This window comes from Erpetoichthys calabaricus, chromosome 10 (genome assembly GCF_900747795.2).
Source record: "Erpetoichthys calabaricus chromosome 10, fErpCal1.3, whole genome shotgun sequence".
NCBI classification, from domain to species: domain Eukaryota; kingdom Metazoa; phylum Chordata; class Cladistia; order Polypteriformes; family Polypteridae; genus Erpetoichthys; species Erpetoichthys calabaricus.
In genome coordinates, this window is record NC_041403.2 from 147,753,224 (window position 1) to 147,769,309 (window position 16,086).

Here is a 16,086-nt window from a genome sequence, read left to right on the forward strand (position 1 = left end):
TTCAAATCTGTCTTTCGTTATGAAGTGATTAAACTTTTATTCGTTTACAAGATTCATGTAAATATTGGGCTTCTTTAAGGCATCTAGTGGGTGGGTTCCACTTGTAATGTTCTGCAGACAGATTGTGGGTACCTAATCCAAGGTAATTATTGCAGTCATTATGGTTTATTTTTATTTGTCATCCTGTGATTTACGAGCAAAACAAAACAGATCATAAACAGGGCAATAATTCTTCACATCAGTGCTCCCATAAGGAAGTAACCAAACAGTAAATTAATCAGATGACTCCTTTACTTTGCTTACCCACAAAATGCCAACGTGGCAGCTCGTTGCATATTTCTGCTTTGGCCTTCACAGGTTTCTTCTTCTTTTTTTTTAATCCACTGCATTTACAGAGAAATGAATCAGAAACATGCTTTCCTGGAAGAAGGATTGGACAGTTTGTTAGGATTTGTATATGTATGTTAATTTAATGGTAAATTAAAACAGAACGTTAAAAAGCAGGTTTTATGTTATTTATGTTATGTTATGTTAGTATATAATGATGAAAATAGTTTTCATTTGAATACACCGACCGTTCCTGAACCTAGCTGGTCTTCTGTCTCCACTCTGTTTCCTTATTGGCCAGCTCTCTCAGCCATGTGCCTTCTTTTCATTTGGATTGGCTGTCAGTGCCTGTCAATTTGCATATCTGATTGCCCTTCTCTGATTTCTTCATGGCTGTTTACCTTTATTTGTCTTTTTCCATTTTGAGCACTGTGTCCTCAAAAACAGGTCACTCCACGTGAATTTTTTGAATTTTTGTTATACCACAAGCTTCAGTTAAAATAGATTTTATGAAAACAAAATTGAAAACAAAACAAGGGGGACACGGTGGACCCCAAATCCTTTATCCTTGCACTGTGGCCTCTGTGAGAAAGTGATGTGGCATCCTGAGTTGATGCGAGTGAAGAATTTCTCTGATTTAAAAACAAAGAGCTTTTCAAAAGAGTGGTACTGACTTCTCAGGAGAAGCAGGAACAATAGAGGAAAAAATCCTTAAGATGAACGCGTATGATGTAAAACTAGGCAAAATATCCATGTTCCAGTGTAATAACACCAAACATAAGGAGAAAATCATCTGACCCAAGACTGTGAACGTCCTGAAGTGAATCCTTTAAGAAGTTATGGAAGGACCTGAAGGTTAGTTGTCACTCTTGCTCTCCGTTGGATGAAATCTATTGAGAAGAATGGAAGAAAATCTTCCAGATCTAATTTACAAAGCCTACGCTGCCACAGCCAAGAAGACTGGTAAGTGTTATAATTTTGCATATATACTTATTGTTATTTTTACCTGTGGCTATAACATTTTAAAGATTATTTGTTATGTATTAAAATTTCTGGAAAGTTAACAAACTATATTCTTGGTAGGATCTTTGCACTCTTTGCAAACTGGTCCAGCAGGTAGGGGCCTGGAAAAGAACAAACTGTAATCTCTCATAGGACAGAGATGGTGGGATCTTCTCCTGGGGCCTGGTCAGAGTGTTGCCTTTGCTTGAATATATCGTAATGTCCCATGGGAGAAGGTGCCTGTGGCCTGTCTGAAGATCTGGACTCACCTGAGTGGAAGGCAGGTACCTGAGAGGCACATCTCCACTGCTGAGATCCATTAGCCTGGATATGTGACCACCGGAGACCCTCAGGTGGTGTGTCATCTCTAGGAGGAGGCTAAATTAAATTTTATCTACCAGAAAATAAATGTCAAAAGACAGGTGAAGTTCTAAAGCAGAAAATCCATCCAATCTTAACCTTGAAACGCTAACCAGCAATCTTAATCTAAGAATCATTTCAGAAGGATCGAGACCAGAGTAACCCCCACGCAAAGAACATGCTAACAAACGCAAACTTGGAAATGTCACTCAGTGACACATTCTCTAAACCAATCGAACACCTCACGAAGGTGGTGCTCAAAGCATGGGCGGTAATTTTGAACTGCACAGATCAGAGAGGCTCTCGTTAACCTGATCCGACAGACAGCAAGATTCTGTTTACAATGAACAGTCACAAAGTTTCCTAAAAAAAACATTAAACATATAAATGTGTGTCATGCCAGCAGAGAGCCCATTGCACGATAAAAAATAAACATAACCCGATGAAAAGGAAAAACCCTTCTGTACCATCAGAATAAACATTGGTATTCGACGGCATCGATGGACGAATGGTATACGTGAGTGATAAGTTTTGAGAGGTGCTTTCGAATGTTTAGCGTTATGATGATAGTGTCTGAGCTGATGTGAGCTTGAAAGAACTAGTAGCTATGAAAATATGAACTGTAAAATATACATTTGAAGTAAACGGTGAGTCACACTTCAACAAAAGGACTTCCATTAAGGGAGCTGATAATGAGGAGCCACAGGAGATGCAGATTTCAGTACTCAAAACACTCAAATCAACAAATCTGACTAACAACACAAATAGATGCACAGACGAGGATGCACAACATCCCACCTTCTGGCTGCACATCTGAACGAATAACTAAAGGAAGTCAACCTTACTGTCTAGTTGGAAATGCAAACATGCTATGACAAAACAGCAGCAGCGTTCTATCACGTTGTGTATCCATAGACCACAATGCTTTTTTAAACTCTATTTGTTGTTGTTACGTCATATAGTGATGCAGCAGTCAAAATGACAGAACGATATCACAGCAGACAGAGACACTTCTCAAACACGAGGAACCCAGTAGCTGCGATGGTCTATTTGTGCGTGTGTGTGTCTGTCTCCACTGTCGGCACGCTCATAACAACGTGCAAATTAATTACCGTGCTTCCCCAGAAATAAGACCGGGTCTTATATTAATTTTTACTCCAAAAGATACACTAGGGCTTATTTTCAGGGGATGTCTTATATTTATTCATGTACAACAATCTACATTTATTCAGATACAGTCATGTCTTCCTCTGGCATATCGTCATCACTCTCCATATTCAAACCCTGAATTCCAGCCTGAATTTCATGCGACTCCAGCCACTTTTAGGATCCTTTTAGGATGTGCGTGCTTTGATGTTTGATGAATGGTTCGATGTGGTGAAGCAGAATGCAGACATACAAATGCTTTTACAACTACAAATACAAATACAACTACAACTGAACACCAGCAAAACCAAGGAGCTGGTGGTGGATTTTAGGAGGCCCAGACCCCTCATGGACCCCGTGATCATCAAAGGTGACTGTGTGCAGATGGTGCAGACCTATAAATATCTGGGAGTGCAGCTGGATGATAAATTAGACTGGACTGCCAATACTGATGCTCTGTGCAAGAAAGGACAGAGCCGGTTATACTACCTTAGAAGGCTGGCGTCCTTCAACATCTGCAATAAGATGCTGCAGATGTTCTATCAGACGGTTGTGGTGAGCGCCCTCTTCTACGCGGTGGTGTGCTGGGGAGGCAGCATTAAGAAGAAAGACGCCTCACGCCTGGACAAACTGGTGAGGAAGGCAGGCCCTATTGTTGGCATGGAGCTGGACAGTTTAACATCTGTGGCAGAGCGACGGGCGCTCAGCAGGCTCCTATCAATCATGGAGAATCCACTGCATCCACTAAACAGGATCATCTCCAGACAGAGGAGCAGCTTCAGCGACAGACTGCTGTCACTGTCCTGCTCCACTGACAGATTGAGGAGATCGTTCTTCCCCCAAACTATGCGACTCTTCAATTCCACCCGGGGGGGGTAAACATTAACATTTAACATTATGCAAAGTTATTGTCTTTTTTTCACCTGCATTATTAACATTCTTTAATATTATTTATTGTATTAGTATGCTGCTGCTGGAAAATGTGAATTTCCCATTGGGATTAATAAAGTATCTATCTATCTATCTATCTATCTATCTATCTATCTATCTATCTATCTATCTATCTATCTATCTATCTATCTATCTATCTATCTATCTATCTATCTATCTATCTATCTATCTATCTATTTGTGCTGCTTTTATATTCAAGCATTGCATATTCCCCAATGTAAAGACACGATACATTTAAAAAGTCTCACATACCATCTCCTGTGCTGTCTTTTTTTAATTTCTTTGCACCTTCACAAAAGCATCAGAATGTACGCTGGCGTAATTGAGCCACAGAGAAAAAAATTAAGGATATAGTAAAAAGGTCTACTTTGTGATTAAAGTGGAAATTTCAGCTTTAATCTCGAAATGTCCACTTTAACCTGACGCTAGTGTATGTGTGTGCTTGTGTTCACCTTGCGATGAGCTGATGCCCCATCCAGGGATTTTGTTTCTGTTTCGTGCCCCATGCTTGCTGGAATTGATGGATGTAATCATTAAACATTGTTTTCAGAGATATTGTGGCAAGGTGTCCTCAGAATTTAATGGATGTTACGGGCAATAAACATCACAGCGAAGCCGAACATCTTCTCACCATGATGATATCTCGCACTGCCACCTGGTGGAATCTTCCAGGTTTATGTAAAGTACGTGTGCAAATATAAACAGTACAACGCTTGCATAGCAGTAGCGTCCAGAGGCGTACGTGTCACGTAAAGTATAAACCCAGACTTAGGCACCTTACTTTTCAGCTGATGATCTTGACTAGGGCTTATATTACAGAGCAGCCTGAAAATCATGCTGAGACTTATTTTCGGAGTAGGTCTTATTTTCTGGGAAATACGGTATTAAGCGTCACACACAACCACATGGGAGGCAGCTAAAAGGCTCAAATGTGCGTAATTCCATGCCGGACCAGGGGAGGGCATAGTGCATTAACCCTTTTCCTCATTTTCCTGCAGACCAGTCCTAAGAAATCCCACCTGGTGCTGATAATAGATAGATAGATAGATAGATAGATAGATAGATAGATAGATAGATAGATAGATAGATAGATAGATAGATAGATAGATAGATAGATAGATAGATAGATAGATAGATAGATAGATAGATAGATAGATAGATAGATAATGCCACTTCTGGTTCCATGGCCCGACGACGTCACTTCCACTTCCAGCCCTGATGACCTCTTTTCCTCTGTTTAGATTTAAACTGCCATTTTGTCACCTCTACAACTGTTCTGTTTTGATCTCAACAGACTCATTTTTTTTGCCAACCTACTATATATAGGGTGTGAGTCCCCATCTTGCACCCCAAAACAAGAGGATTAGTCTCAGTACTTTAACAAAACTACCTTTATTCAACTTGAAACAGGAACAGCATGGTTATTTATTGTAGTGGGAACTACCACACTCCTAAACGCAGACACAGCAAAGAGGCATAGTCAGGCATAGCCAGGTCAGTGGGCAAGTTATACTGTTCCTGTGATATATAGGGACCGCAGCTCTGAATGAATAGCCAGTTTTTAAATCCATTTGGCCGTTTCAGTCTCCGTGGTCACACTAATTCAGCCGAGGGGAGTGGATGAGGTAATTAGAGCGAGTCACACCTGCATGAGAGGGTGCGATCTTTCTCAATTGAGTCACTGGCTTCCTGCAGTGCATGATTGAGATGCTGTGCCCACGGAGCAGTATATGTACGGGCCAGCACAAGAGATTGAAGGAGGAAAAAGAGACGAAACGAAAGAGGCAGGCAGAGCGAGAGCAATTTTGAGGGAAGAGAGAAAACAGGTCAGCCGGCTGAAGAGAGAGAGGTCAGCGCGGTCAGGGGTCCCGTGTCAGAACGAGGGATCGGCGCTGGAGGGACAGATAGCCCCCACTGAATGAGTTGAGGAGTCGGAATGATCAAGGTGGCGTCCTCTCCTGAAATCCGAGGGACGACTGCATGTGCGAGAAGGATGGTGAAAGGACAACTGACCCCGAGTGGTCTTGCAGACGCTGACAGAGGCAGCCAAGACAGGGGTCGGTAGTGAGAGGACTACGGCTGCTGAAGTCACCCCAGCTGAGCAAGCCATGGGTGAGCTGGGGAGGTGTTGAAAGAGTTGTGCTTGGCTCACTTGCCCCAATGACTGTTGCAAGTTTTTAATCTCGTATTAGCCTTGTTTTAAACATCTGGATTTTTATCCTTTTTATGGATTATTTATTTATGGAACTTTGAAGCACTGCATTATGGACACTGTTTGATTTTTTGATTGTTTTTAATAAAAGCACTTTTGCACTTTGCACTTTCCCCTTACTACAAATGTGATTTGTCTCTATCAGCCAGTTCATCCAGTTACATTACCAACAGTTTTGGGGTCAAGAGGCTTCCAAAAAATGGAAGAGGGAGCATGCAGCAGGCCCTGCACCGTCACAATTCCCTGCATTTATAATGTTCCTTGTATCACCTATCGGCGACAGGCGCTTATAGCGTGACTGTGATCAGCTTGCAGTTGTTTCAGCAGCGATATGCTGCTGCGCTGCGAACCTATGGTTGCCTCGGCAATGGACAAGCAGTCCTCCACAGACGGGGCAGTCACACTTCGGTGTGTCATCGTGTTTTTCAGAAACCTCACAGAGGTGATTACCCCAAACCTTTTTTTTTGTCTTTTTCCTTTGTTGGTGTGACATAAGCTTCAGTTACTTTGTGCTACTAATCTCCTGAATTGATAACAGCAATTTTAGCTCTTTAGTTTCTCTCAGTGTCAAGTCTTTTGTTCAGAATCTTTTGCTTTCTCCCTGAAACCCCACCAGCAATTTAAAGCGCATGGACTGGAGGAATTATTTCAGAAAGAAGCCCTATAGCAAAGCAGGATTTCACAGCTATTCAGGACATCCTTTTGAATGAGTTGTCCCCAGATGTGTAATCTCATTTGAGAATCACGTCTGGCCCCGCGGAGACTAATAAAGCAAAGATTGGTGGCCATGGACATGCGTAGACCTTAACTGCAACCCAGTTATGAGTTTAAATGACCACATCACCAGGCAACTTGCAGGGAAAATCTCTAACTGGAACAGGGTTTCACGTGGCATTTTAGAAACCAGGTTCCTATGCTAGTTCAGTTTTTTACTTGAAATAAAGTTGCAGAAACTTCTAATTCCCTTTTATGCTTTGTCATTCTGGGGTATTGAGTGTTGTCTGATGAGGTAAAAAAAAATACTTTGTGGACGCTAGGGGTCGCTGTTGCTCCGTGAAACCCACCAGACAAACGTCCAAGACACACTTGTAAAAAGCACCAAGAAGAATTTTAATATTTTTCTTCAAATACAGTGTACAATTCATCCATTATCCAACCCGCTGAATCCGAACACAGGGTCACGGGAGTCTGCTGGAGCCAATCCCAGCCAACACAGGGCACAAGGCAGGAACCAATCCCGGGCAGGGAGCCAACCCATCGCAGGACACACACAAACTAGGGCCAGTTTAGAATCGCCAATCCACCTAACCTGCATGTCTTTGGACTGTGGGAGGAAACCGGAGCCCCCGGAGGAAACCCACGCAGACACGGGGAGAACATGCAAAGTCCACGCAGGGAGGACCCGGGAAACGAACCTAGGTCCCCAGGTCTCCCAACTGTGAGGCAGCAGCGCTACCCACTGCGCCACCGTGCCGCCGAGTGTACAATTCTCCAACTATAATTAATAACAATAAACAATAACACAATCCTCCACTCCCAGCAGCTCCGTTACACACCCTCCCAACTCCGGCTCTCTCGCTGGGTCTTCACCAGTCCTTTAAATAGTCCATGACCCGGAAGTGTTCTTTCTCTTCTTCCGGATCAAACGCCACATCATCCGTCCTCAAGTAGCCCGGAAGTACTGCCGGCTTCCGTCCTCGTGACTCCGAAGTACTTCCGGGTTGTAGTAATAGTAAGAGTCCCCAGGTTCTTTGTGAGCTCCCCCTGGCGGCACACAACAGGGCTGAGGAAACGCACTCCATATCCCAGGATGCCCTGTGGGAATCCGGGGAACCTTTGCTGTCCAGGGGAGCTGCCACCTAGCATCCCAAGGGAGGCAGTGTCCTGAAAAGGCTGTCTTCCTCCATTCTTCTCTTTCAGGGATGTCCCAGCCATCCATCTATCTATCTATCTATCTATCTATCTATCTATCTATCTATCTATCTATCTATCTATCTATCTATCTATCTATCTATCTATCTATCTATCTATCTATCTATCCATCCATTTGCCAACCCGCTGAATCCGAACACAGGGTCACGGGGGTCTGCTGGAGCCAATCCCAGCCAACACAGGGCACAAGGCAGGGAACCAATCCCGGGCAGGGTGCCAACCCACCGCAGGACACACACAAACACACCCACACACCAAGCACACATTAGGGCTAATTTAGAATCGCCAATCCACCTAACCTGCATGTCTTTGGACTGTGGGAGGAAACCGGAGCGCCCGGAGGAAACCCACGCAGACATGGGGAGAACATGCAAAGTCCACGCAGGGAGGACCCGGAAACGAACCCAGGTCCCCAGGTCTTCTAACTGCGAGGCAGCAGCGCTACCCACTGCGCCACCGTGCCGCTGAGTGTACAATTCTCCAAATATAATTAATAACAATAAACAATAACACAATCCTCCACTCCCAGCAGCTCCGTTACACACCCTCCCAACTCCGGCTCTCTCGCTGGGTCTTCACCAGTCCTTTAAATAGTCCATGACCCGGAAGTGTTCCTTCTCTTCTTCCGGATCAAACGCCACATCATCCGTCCTCAAGTAGCCTGGAAGTACTGCCGGCTTCCGTCCTCGTGACTCCGAAGTACTTCCGGGTTGTAGTAATAGTAGGAGTCCCCAGGTTCTTTGTGAGCTCCCCCTGGCGGCACACACGGCACAAAACAGGGCTGAGGAAACGCACTCCATATCCCAGGATGCCCTGAGGGAATCCGGGGAACCTTTGCTGTCCAGGGGAGCTGCCACCTAGCATCCCAAGGGAGGCAGTGTCCTGAAAAGGCTGTCTTCCTCCATTCTTCTCTTTCAGGGATGTCCCAGCCATCTATCTATCTATCTATCTATCTATCTATCTATCTATCTATCTATCTATCTATCTATCTATCTATCTATCTATCTATCTATCTATCTATCTATCTATCTATCTATCTATCTATCACAACTTGAAATGATTTGATTATAGTGCTGCAACAAAACAAAATCTGAAAAAAGTGAAGGGGTCTGAAGGCGCTGAACCTCCTCTTTGGACTTTGTTAGCATGGTGCTGCAAAAGGGCTAAACTACAAACTGCTTTCTTATCTATTTTTCTAATCTATTTATTTTCTGATTATATTAATTCAGCCTAAAGGTTCTGCAGTTTTCCCTTTTAATGTCTGTAGGCAATGCCCGTGCTTCATGTATTTGTCGATTTACTTTAAAGTTTAACATCTTGTTTTTTTCACAGCTGTGTTATTCTTTATTTGAATAGCGAGACTACGGGCTATGCGAGTGACCAGATGACTGCCCTTTGGTGTTTTTCTTCTTTTGAATGCAAACATTGTGTTGAAATCCACCTGCGCTAAGGACACGGTGGTCTACCCCTAAGACTGCGAAGGGTGCGGGCTGGGGGTGACTTGCGTGATCTCAACACTGCTGATAATACTCGTGAGTTTGTGCAGCCCGATGGCAGATATGTTTAAATTAGTTATAAAAAGGGAAAAGTGTAAGAAGAGTTGAATAAATTCCGGAAGCGCTTTAATGCTTCCAAGTCGGAAACTCAATATTGACTCTCGGGCGATCTGTCTCTACGTGCTGGCTTCGACTGAACAAGGGAGTTCAGAAAAAAGGGCGTGTTTAAAAATAATAAGTTCGAAACGAGAGTCGAAAACGGAAAAGAATGCGAGTACATCGACAATGTGTCGCTGGCACTGCTGCCCTCATCACAGAGTGGACGCGACAGGCACCACCAGCCGGCTCTGAAGGGATGGCCAGGTGATCACAGGTAGTCGCTCATGTCGGTGCTGTCCAGGGGTCCACAGTGTAATGAGAGTAATAGCGATGGCGAACCCTGCTGATAGGATTAAGAGAACAATAACGAAAACAGGCTCAGGGCTGGAAATCGAAACTAAGCTAAGCTCTTACGCGTAAAGTGAAACCGACGGAGGAGGAGGAGGCGCCAGCCATATCTGCTGTAGACGGCAGTCAACTGTCAAAGTGAAAGTTGCAGCTTGTAGCCTTAGAAAGACACACACCATAGCGATCGTCTTGTCACAAAGCGCAAGTCAGCGGGCAGTGCCGAATACGCGAGCTGCAGCGATCGTGACTCGAAGCCTCGCGAAGATCTTGCTGGTAAGAGATGCGCCGGAAGCGACGGAGGAAGGAATGGAGGAGAACTTTAACTGCCCTTTTACCTTCCAATCTGGAAAGCCGCCTCTCTTGCTGGAAATGTAACAGCTCAGTTAGTACGAGCGGTCAGCTTGAGCCTTTTATCTTTCAATGTTTCCCTTCTATGGGCGAGACGCTCTTCGTCCTGCTGTCCTCCTCCGTTATTCCAGAATGCCCACATCGTTTATCCCAGTAAATCTGCGATCACACACCGTGGACGCAAGAAGCAACACCGAAATCTTATCATTCTGTAAGCAAAGCGAGCAGCCGCCTGGCTTTTTTTTTTGTTGTTTCCGTGTGCTGCGCTGCTACTCGAAGAGATGCTTTGTGTAACACTTAGGCTCACGGGGACACCGTACTGCTGCGATTGGTGCCGTTAATGCCTCTCAGTACCTGAACCCAAGTGCGACCCTCCACTGGATTGCCCCGTACCTGATCATTAGCTGAAAGGCCGACTGACGAATCGAAGTCGCGCCTGAGATGAACGCGCCTCTCCTTCAGGCTTTGCTCCTTCCTTGAGCCGTTTACACCGAAGCAGACCACGCCAGTCTGACACCCGAATTTCCAGGAGCGTTCGCATTTCATCCCTCCCCAGCCCTGAATGGTCCAGCCGAACTTTCTACGTCTTGTACAGTGTCTTGTGATGGCGCTATATAAAACAAAGTTTGATTGATTCCTTAATTCAACTACAGTTCCATCTTAATGTGAACATGTAAATGAACTCTCCGAACAACATGATTTAAGACGAAGATTTGGGATTGATTTCTCAATTTAAAATGAGTGCGTGCGCTTAATAATAATAATAATAATAATAATAATAATAATAATACATTTTATTTATATAGCGCCTTTTTAAGTAGCTGTCGGAAACACAATAAGTAAAATATAGACTGGCTGACCGATTTCATAGTTAAACTTCAGTAGTTGTTATTAATGAACTTCATTTATTTCTTAACTAACAGTCAGTAGTTGCTGTTAAGGAGTTTAGAATTAAATTTGTTTTGTTTAAGGACACTCAATAAAACCATGGGTGATGAACCCAGTTCTTAGTAAATGTCAGTACTTATTTTTAATTGAGATACCATTTAATCAGGGCACTTATCTTTTCAATTAAAAGTGATTATTTCTGGTAATGAATTTGCCATTTTTTTATGCTCACCAAAGGGTGCCGTATAAAATTAACTTTGATGGATCGATTTCTTCATTATTCGTCAGCACGTTATTGAACAAAGCATTTAGTTAGCAAGGTGCGATATAAAATCTAAAGTGACTTCTCGATTACTCACTTAAAAGTGCTAATGACGATGACATTTGTCAGCCCTTCTTAATGAATATGGATTGATTTCTTAACTAAAACTCAACACTTTGGAATAAATGCATACCACTATACTGTAATTCACTTTCTGAAGGGTACTATATAAGATCAAAATTAATTTTGATCGTTTTTTTAATTAAAAATAAGCATAGCTCTCAATGATCTTGCTGTTTAATTACCCCTCTGAAGGGAACGTAAAGAAAGATGACATTTGATTAACCTTGTAAAAGGTGTCAGAGAAAATAAAGATCGATAGATTGATTTTCTAAGTAAAGTCAGTACTTGTAAATGAATACAGCATTTAATCAGCTGCCTAAATGATACTATATAAATGATATAATACATGCTGAATTAATGAAGTGATTGTTTTTTATTTCATAGTCAGTTCTGATTGATCAATTTCTCAATTAAAAGTCAGTATTGACTAAATAAAATTCAGTATTGCGCCTAATGAACCTGACATTTTATTAGCCCTAGGAAGGCTACTGCTGTATATAAAATACAGGCTAATAGATTGATTTCTTAGATAAGACCAGTATGTCTTAATGAACCTAACATTTAATTAGCTGCCTAAAAGGTATTATATAAAAGCTAAATTGATTAATTGATTTCTTGAATTAACGTCAATACTGAACTTGACATTTAATTAGCTCTCTGAAGTGTGCTATATGAAATTAAGGTTGGTTGATTTATTTCTTGATTAAAAGCCTGTACTTCTTAATGAACATAACGTTTAATTAATTCCCTGAATGGCATAGATAGATAGATAGATAGATAGATAGATAGATAGATAGATAGATAGATAGATAGATAGATAGATACTTTATTAATTCCAATGGGAAATTCACATTCTCCAGCAGCAGCATACTGATACAATAAATAATATTAAATTAAAGATTGATGATAATGCTGGTAAAAAACAGACAATAACTTTGTATAATGTTAAATGTTAACGTTTACCCCCCCGGGTGGAATTGAAGAGTCGCATAGTTTGGGGGAAGAACGATCTCCTCAATCTGTCAGTGGAGCAGGACGGTGACAGCAGTCTGTCGCTGAAGCTGCTCTTCTGTCTGGAGATGATCCTGTTCAGTGGATGCAGTGGATTCTCAATAATTGACAGGAGCCTGCTCAGCGCCCGTCGCTCTGCCACAGATGTTAAACTGTCCAGCTCCATCCCAACAATAGAGCTTGCCTTCCTCACCAGTTTGTCCAGACGTGAGGCGTCTTTCCTCTTAATGCTGCCTCCCCAGCACACCACCGTGTAGAAGAGGGCGCTCGCCATAACCCTCTGATAGAACATCTGCAGCATCTTATTGCAGATGTTGAAGGACGCCAGCCTTCTAAGGAAGTATAGTCGGCTCTGTCCTTTCTTTCACAGCGCATCAGTATTGGCAGTCCAGTTTAATTTATCATCCAGCTGCACTCCCAGGTATTTATAGGTCTGCACCATCTGCACACAGTTACCTCTGATGATCACGGGGTCCAGGAGGGGCCTGGGCCTCCTAAAATCCACCACCAGCTCCTTGGTTTTGCTGGTGTTCAGTTGTAAATTATATAATAATTAAATTAAATAATTAAATAATTTTAATTATTTTCTTAGCTATAAATATCAATATTCTTACTCTTAATGAATGTGACACTTAATTAGCTCTCTGAAGGATGCTATATAAAACAGAGGTTGACTGATTGATTTCTTTAATCAAACGTCTATACCTCTAATAGAATTTAATATATAGTCGCCTCAAAGATATTATATTGCAGCTAATTGGATTTCTTAATTAAAAGTCAAAACGGCTGTCAGTAAACGTGACAATTATTAACACTCTGAAGGGAGTTATATTTATTAAAGATTGATTGATTGATTTCCTTATTAAAAGTCACTCGTTTACTTTTTTGTCAGACACCTTTATCCAAGTCGGCTTACAACATTTATGATATGATTGGTTGCATTTCTTTGGGTTTTTCAATTGGAGCACAGGCAGGTCATGTGACTTGCTGAAGGTCACACAGTGGTGTCAGTAGTGGGATTTGAACCTGCAGCCCCAGGGTTTGAAGGCTAAAGCCTTGCCCACTACACCACACTGCCTGCCATATGAAAATTCTTTACTTTTATATAGCAGTATACTTATATACTTTTATATTACAAACGCCACACAGGGAGGACCTGGGAAGCGAACCCGTGATCTCCTTATTGCAAAACAGCAATGCTACCATCATTTTCTAACCCTCTTAGACTTTCTTTGTACTTCATGCAATGTGATGTGTGCGCCTGTGGGTGCCACTGCTACGCAAGCATTGTACTGTTTATACTTGAGCGCATACTTTGCGTAAATCTGGAAGATTCCATGGCAGTAAGAGATATCATCACGGTGAGAACTGTGTTGTGAATCACCTGGAAGACCTATTAAATTCCGAGGACACCTTTCCACAATATCTCTGAAAAGGATGGATATTTAATGATTAAATCCATCAATCCAGAGATGCGCCCATTCCAGCTAGCATTGGGAAAGAGGCAGAAACAATCCCTGGACGGGGCATCAGTTCATCTTAAGGTGAATATAAGCACGCACTCACATGCACTGGTGTCATTTTAGTGTCACTATATCCCCAAACCTGCGCATCTTTGGAAGGATACCAGAGCACACTGTGGAAACCCACCAGGAAAACACGCAAACTCCATGCAGGGAACACCAATGACGTGACTCTCAGTGAGACAGCAGCGCTACCGCTCAGGCACCGTGTCACCCCCACATGTGTAATTATTAACAGAATTCATTATTTAAATGAAGTGAACTATTTATCTGTAAAACGTAGCATACATTGTTTAATGCATTTCGTCATGAAAGTGATATCAAGTATAAATCTAAGGATTCTAAATGTGCAGAGAGCTGGAATATCATAAATGTTATGTGTTCTGTGTGGTGATTGCTGCTTGTCGCTGCTGTCAGTGCAGGAGGAAGCCCCAAAAGCTAGTAGCGATTAACAACTGGGTCGGTTTTAAGATGACGTTTATGACGGTCTACTTTAATGATAAAATAAACTACGGGATTAAAGAGTACATTTCAAGATTGAAATGTCCACTTTATAACAAAATAGACCTTTTCACCGTGTCCTTAATTTTTTTCTCTTTGGCTCAAACACGCCGCCGTACATTCTGATGCTGTTGTGAAGGTCCAAAAAAAAAAAAAAAGACGGCACAGAAGATGGTATGTGAGACTTTAAAATGTATCGTGTCATTACGAAGAAGAATATACGACATTTGAATATAAAAGCACCACGAATTCATTTGTATGTTGGCATTTTACTTCACCACATCGAACCATTCATCAAACATCAAAGCGCGCACGTCAATCCTCAAAATGTCTTCTTGTCACATGTAGATAGTAAACAGAGACTCTGACGTCACATTCCGACTTTTATCACACTGCACCCAATAACTTTTTGCTGGTAATGCAACTCGCACACGCATCATATTAATTTCTGAGGACCTGCTCAGAGGACACGTCACATAATCGCTGGGAATGCGTGGCAGCCATGATGCATATGCATACGCGTTCTGACCGTGAAATATAAACCGGCTCTTAGGCACATGAGGTAGATTCACTGGAGATTCTACATTTCCCCCGGTGTGTCTATTTGCTACTAGGAGGTCACTTCATTTTAAAGGTTTCTGTTTGTTATGCCCTTTGAAACGTGCTGTCTTTCTCCTTAGTATTGTGTGTGGTCACACCCGTCATGGCTCTCCATGTTGATAGTAGTATTCACGTCTTGTGAATTCTACTGATGTCCTGCCTCCAGACAACATCCACAAATCAGTTTCTTTTGAAGTCCTCCTTAGCCTGTTCTCCATAGTCTTGTACTATGTCTTGAACCTTTTGGTTGTGCGAGGTGCGACAACTGCACTAGGGAAAAACTGAAGCATCAATCAGGTCAACCCGTTTAATAACAATTGACAAAATCAACAAAAACGGTGTGGAATGACACAATAACAGAACTTAAATTGCCCGCGGTTAGGAATCTTTAGCAGATCAGGTCTGGTTTGGAGCTCCTTCTCTCACGAGTGGAAGTCCAGAATGAGACACCACCCTATTTGAGTGTCTCACTTTTATATTCCTCCAACTGGAAGGGGCAGAGTCAATTGCCCTCACTGGGGATCTTTTCCTGTCCGCATGAAGAGAAGGAGACGATACCTTTAGCGACAGCGCCCCCTCTTATCTTGGGGTGGGACTGCTTACCCAGGATGAGTCAGGAGGATGACCCAGAGACACATATCTGTGAAAAACTCTTTTCTTGACTTCCTCTGGTGCTGCTGTGTCCATACAGTAATACAGAGACACAGTGTTCAAGGTGTTACATCAGACGACACTGTAATCACTCATAGAGTAGTTGAAGCACTCCTGATGTTTTCTCCACAAAGCAAGCCATATATCCCAGCATCCTACTGTACTTTTGAATTTTGTCTATACATACTTTGTGCTGTCAGCTCTGTGATAGAATAAGTGGGTTTAGGAAAGAAATGGGTATGCCCCACATGGCTGGGAATGGTGCTTTTCTCCAGGAGCTGAAGTCACTTTTATTCTGCGTACTTC

The 16,086-nt window shown here is 42.5% G+C and overlaps 1 protein-coding gene across 5 annotated transcripts in view; it reads left to right on the forward strand.

The window, feature by feature from the left end:
- The first annotated feature begins 771 nt into the window (after window positions 1–771).
- Window positions 772–16,086, forward strand: part of helz2a (helicase with zinc finger 2a) — a 163,475-nt gene continuing 148,160 nt past the window's right edge. For 3 of the 5 annotated variants that reach the window (XM_028812071.2, XM_028812074.2, XM_051932501.1), the window contains exon 1: window positions 9,845–10,146. The gene's annotated coding sequence lies outside the window, so the exon portion shown is untranslated. Of the gene's footprint in view, window positions 1,291–9,568; window positions 9,800–9,844; window positions 10,147–16,086 lie in introns of those variants that run through there. The other 2 variants (XM_028812073.2, XM_028812072.2) reach the window with 2 other exon arrangements.